The 5592-nt window shown below is 28.3% G+C and overlaps 1 non-coding gene across 1 annotated transcript; it reads left to right on the forward strand.

The window, feature by feature from the left end:
- The first annotated feature begins 2470 nt into the window (after positions 1-2470).
- Trnai-uau (transfer RNA isoleucine (anticodon UAU)) lies at positions 2471-2562 on the forward strand. The gene is given in 2 exon segments: positions 2471-2508; positions 2527-2562. It is a non-coding gene; the product is annotated as a tRNA-Ile (tRNA).
- The last annotated feature ends 3030 nt before the right edge of the window (positions 2563-5592 follow it).

Below are 5592 nucleotides of genomic sequence, written 5' to 3' on the forward strand. Positions count from 1 at the left end.
TATGTTAGACAAATCCTCAATTATTCCCATTTTACATTTCTAATTCCACAACATTCTCTACAACTCATACAAATAAAAACAAATCATTTCCTGAAATATTTTATCGTTTGAGCTGAAGAATTAATCCAGATTATATACAACAAATACTAACAGCTTATCGAACTATTATCCTCAGTAAAATAAGTATTTGTTTAAATCTGTGACAGCCTTTTAATTTTCATTCCGTTACTTATTCTACTAGTTCTATTTAAATACAATTAAGTTGAAAGATGGAGATCGCTTCTTAGGAATAAAGAGAAAATTGCAGGTGGTATTGCCCTGCAGCCACGCTGACATGTCACGTTTTGTTTTTGATGATGTTGATGTAATGGCAGGTTGCTTTCCTCAATTTTTTTTACCTAAACAGGAAGCCTATATTTCGATTTTGGTGTGTGACAAGGATTGTGTAACAAAGTAATTCTAAAATATAGCTTCGAGCTGACATTCAAGAAACTATATTTTAGAACATAGAAAATTGTTGAATTTATCTTAGTTGCCATCAAAGCAAGCAAAATGTGTATTAATAAACAGAATAACAGATTAAAGGAAACTTAAGTAATAGAATGTTATGTTTATTTAGTGTAATAAAACTGTCACTAAATTTTTTGTCTTTCTTTTTCATTATTTAATATTTAATTTAGATATTTATCTGCTTTCTGTAGATGAAATGCAAAATTGAAGAAATAAATTAATTCAATTTCAGATATGATGAAACGTTATTAATACAACATTTAAAGTATATCAACTATAGTATACTATATGTTAAGTGTGATACGAGAGATTAAAGATGAAATATATCAAGAGCTACAGATTAGTTTTGAATCGTGTAGGTTGACTAATAAAGGAATTCAAAGTTTGAAACAGATTTCTAATTAAAAATTAAACGAAATGTAAAATTTTTTGACTATCGTTTCAAATAATATCATTACACAAAAATGTTTTGAAAATTGAAAATAGTTGAAAGTTTGTAACATTAGCTTCTGAATTATATAAATTTTATTTTCCATGCAATTTATTTTTTACCAAATTTTAATAAATTTTTAAAATATTTTAAAATATATTTACAACAATGCTTATACATGTGCATATTGCAAAGATATTAAATAAGTATTTTGAGGGTATGTTATCATTATAGTCTGTATATTTAAAATTATTGACAGAACTGAGGAACCAATTCTCCATTCCCTGTTCTTCGATCCAATTTCGTCAATTTTAAGTTACATGAAAAGTTATAGCCTCTAGAAATTTTATCAGCTATTTCCTAGGCTCTTTAATTCTCATTTCTGAGAGAAATCTTAAAAATTCTGTTTCACTAAATCCCCCAGTATAATTACTGATCTGATTTCGACAATTTTTGTTTCATACTAAAGCTCATGAACCTAGATCTAAAACCCTAAATCCGGGTACCGATGATAGCCTGCTTCCATCGAACTTCATTTTTGATGGAAATGTCACAAATACTACTTCATTTTATGTTTCATATGGAATAAATCTTGAATCTATTTTCGAGAGATATTGACCTGACCTTTATCTGATGTTTAGAGAGCTACGCACTTTACCTTCCTCCACAAATGGATTTTATGATATATCTCAAAATTAAGGATTCCGTTTAGTTCGTATTTTTTAGAATTTCAGGTCACTATTGATCCGAAATCGAGAAATTTTTTTTATTGTGCTGTAAGAAATGTCTTTAATATTTTTAAATATTATGAAAATTAAAATGTTGCTGTTTATGATATTCACAAGATGAAAAATCTCTAAGTGAGAATTTTCTCAAAATGATGTAATGTTATTCATGGTATTATTATTAATCTTATAACTTACAAAGAGCAATTCCTATATATATGAATTTATTTCATGTGGTAACGGCTCTAACGATTTGAATCAAATTTTATATTTAGAAAAGGTTTTGCTTTTTAAGTTTATCTGTATAGGTGTCTTTCCTGAAAAAATGCAATTTTACACACACGCGCACGCACACACATTTTGTAACTAAATATTGACATGTGGCTATACATAGCCAGTAAAAGCTTATATTGTGGCTTCCGGCTATCACCGCATTTGCAATTCAATTCGATTTCTCTTATAGTTTTAAAGGAGGAGTTTAGGATATGACTTCATTTACAATTTTGGGGGGGGGGAAACTACGAGTGAAGTTTTGTTTTCCAGATATATTATTTATTTATTTAAAGAAAGTGAAAAACAGAGCTAAGTTTTTTTATATTGATATACAGAATTTATGTCATTAATTCAATAACAAAAGAAAAAAAAAGAAGAAGAAGAAAAAGAAGTGGAGTGAGAAATAAAACGTAATCGATCCTGTCCTGTGATATTTATTGAGCAAGAAAATTTTGCCCGTGGCGAAAACTTTGACTAGTTCTCCCACAAAGTTTCACATTACAGAAGTAACTGGGAAACAGAAACAAGCGGTTCCCCAGTGGCGCAATTGGTTAGCGCACGGTACTTATACGATAGTACTCGTGAGTGATGCCGGGGTTGTGAGTTCGAGCCTCACCTGGGGAAAGAATTATTTTAGATTCTGGCTTATCTCGACTGAGGGTTGGTTTCATGAGAGGAATGAAATAATACCACAATCTGAAAAGATAAGAAAACTATATGTTTTCGTTTTCGATTTAAAATTTATATGCCGCGGATTTTAACGTTAATAATTTTTTTGTGGTCTTTTGAATTTCCTGGTAACATAATATTAAAAAATTATCTATTGTTCGAATTTATTTTATTGATTTTAAATAAAGAAAACACACACACAAAACAACAACAACACGACTTTAAGTATTGATTTCGCTTATTAAAAGTGAAGACTTTTCTTTCGAAAATTTGAATGTTGTACATATTTAATAAAAAAAAAACAATAAAGAATTCTCACTTTCTTTAAAAAAAAAAAAAAAAAAAAAAAAACGAATACATCACTTGTGAATTTTAATGTTCATTAATGTTTAATTGTTCCATTGAAAGCGTTACGTAATGTTTTTTTTTTTAAATTCCTTATTTGTGAAACTATTTTATAAAAATTATGAAATAGTTTAAATTATAATTGTCATTATTTTATTTGTAATAAATATTTAATTTTTATTTATTTAGTATGATCTATCGATGATCAGCGATTGTTATATATCATATTGCTGCCATTAATTTTAATTTAATTCTTTTTTTTCCCTTGCTATACTCATTTTTAGATCCAATTTTTCTTAATTCAACTTTGTGTATAATTTGAAATTTTATTATCATCCCATTGTTTTTATTGTCAGCTTCTGATTATTCAAGCTCTACTATATAAAATTTTATTTCGGTATTATTATTACTTTGCCTTGAATTCCAGGGACAGATTGAAGTTATGAATTATACAGAAGTAGCAAACCAAATAAAGGAAGAAGAGAAGGTAAACAGCAAAATGCAAAAATTGATATTTAAGACAGAGAGTTATCATATAAAGCATTACGATTCCAAATGAACTCATATTGGAAAACACTGACATTATGCAATCTTTTATATGACTTTCTTCTATCAAATACTTCAACAGTTGTTTATAGAATGGGTAAAGTTGACTTAAAGTATTTCTTTAAAATTTATAAGTATCTACTTTTGATAATCTAACTTTATAAGTATCTACTTTTGATAATTTAACTTTATAAGTATCTACTTTTGATAATTTAACTTTATAAGTATCTACTTTTGATAATTTGATAACTTTTTGCAATTTAGAAATTTTTTAATGTGCAAAAAAAGGATCTTAAATAATAGAAATTATTATAATATATTAAAATGTAGGAAATATGAAAAACATCACTTTTTCATGTACAATACATCATTTATTACATATACAATTTGATATATACATTACTTATATTAAATGCTTATGATATATGCATTACTTATACAAATGAAATCAACTGCTTCTGGTATTTCATTTCGTCAACTAAATCAGGTTTTTGAACTTGTCTGGATCACCCCCCCCCCTGTCCCCCCAAACAAAAATTAAGCATTTTTTGTGTTGCGTAAGTGTGGGTTTTTCTGCTCCTTTTCGTGCCTACCTGCTTTTTTTTTGTGGGGGGAGATGATAATTTCACAAGACATTTTATATACCATGTTAGTACAGAATAGTTGATAATCTGCGCGCATATTTTTGAGAATAAAAATTTTTTTAGAGAATAAATTACTTTCTCGTTTACAGTAACCATGTCTTTCTTTGTACAGATAGATATCTGAATCCTTATTGTCTATAAATACTCTTTATATATTGGGACAAAATATAAAAGAAATCGGGAACATATTGGAATATTCAAAGATCTTACAAAACAATTAAAAATCACGCACCAATTTTGGGAGCGCACCCCTTTTTCAATTCAAAATTATAAATATAAAATAATAAATTTAAGGCCAATTAAAAATATAAACTGGGCTGATTAATATGAATGTATATGAACTTGATTTAAACACAGAAGACTCAGCAAATGAACGCATCGGAATGATTGTGGACGCATGAGCACATTAAACCTTTCTATCTATCTTCAGGAATAATGGATGTGATAATAATATATAAATTTATACTCTGCCTGAAAATGTAGTAACCATTTCAAATTATTTTTGTGCATATTTAAGGTATACAATTACAAATAATTGCAGTATTAGTTAAGTACAGAAAGCACAAAATCCGCAATCATAATTTAAACTTCCTACAGGAGAGATAAAATTCATTCTTAGGCAGTCATAGATTGAAATCCTTTTCTTAATATGTCTCCTGTATTATGCTAGTCTGGATCCTTTGAAATGGAATGGATAGTTAAGCAGGAAGGTTATTATTAGCTATATATATATATATATTGCTACAACCTGAATATATTAAACAGGTCTATAAACTTCAGGGGCATTATTCATTATTGAAATTTCAAATACTTTCCTTTCCAATAATTCCTTTATTTTTCCCCAAATAGTTTCCACAACCACAAGATTTTTTTTTCAGAAGTGTCCATAAAATTTAAAAATAACAGCTTATCACAATTGCATAACGTCTCGAATTATATAATTTTTACATAACACGTATGACACGTTAACTTTTTCTCTCTCTCATCCAATTCATATCTCTGGTATCTCCGTAAATCTCTGTCTGAGAAACACAACATATTCTTCATATCACTTGTTGCCACACTTAAACCTAAGAAATAAGACATTATTATCTTCCAACCATTAGCACAGTCACTCTAATAAATTAAGAAACCTGACTAAAGGAAACACAAGGGGTGTTTCGAAACTTTTAAGCTAAATTCCAATAAATGTCTGCGAGAATGAGAACCTTGAAATTTTATTCTAGTACTTCCTAATAAAGGGATGTGTCTTCCTCGCACTTCTTACCCTCATGTAAACTGACACGTCCCACACGTGATCATTTTGTGCTGCCTAATCAGTAAAGAAATTTTTACTTATGTATTAATTGCATGGTACAGGCGTAAAATAGTTACGAGATATAGACATTTTGCAAGAGTCTATTATTTTACTGAAATTAACATGAGATATTTGACAGTTAATAGCTGGCAT

The sequence above is a fragment of the Argiope bruennichi genome, chromosome 9 (genome assembly GCF_947563725.1).
Source record: "Argiope bruennichi chromosome 9, qqArgBrue1.1, whole genome shotgun sequence".
Lineage (NCBI taxonomy): Eukaryota > Metazoa > Arthropoda > Arachnida > Araneae > Araneidae > Argiope > Argiope bruennichi.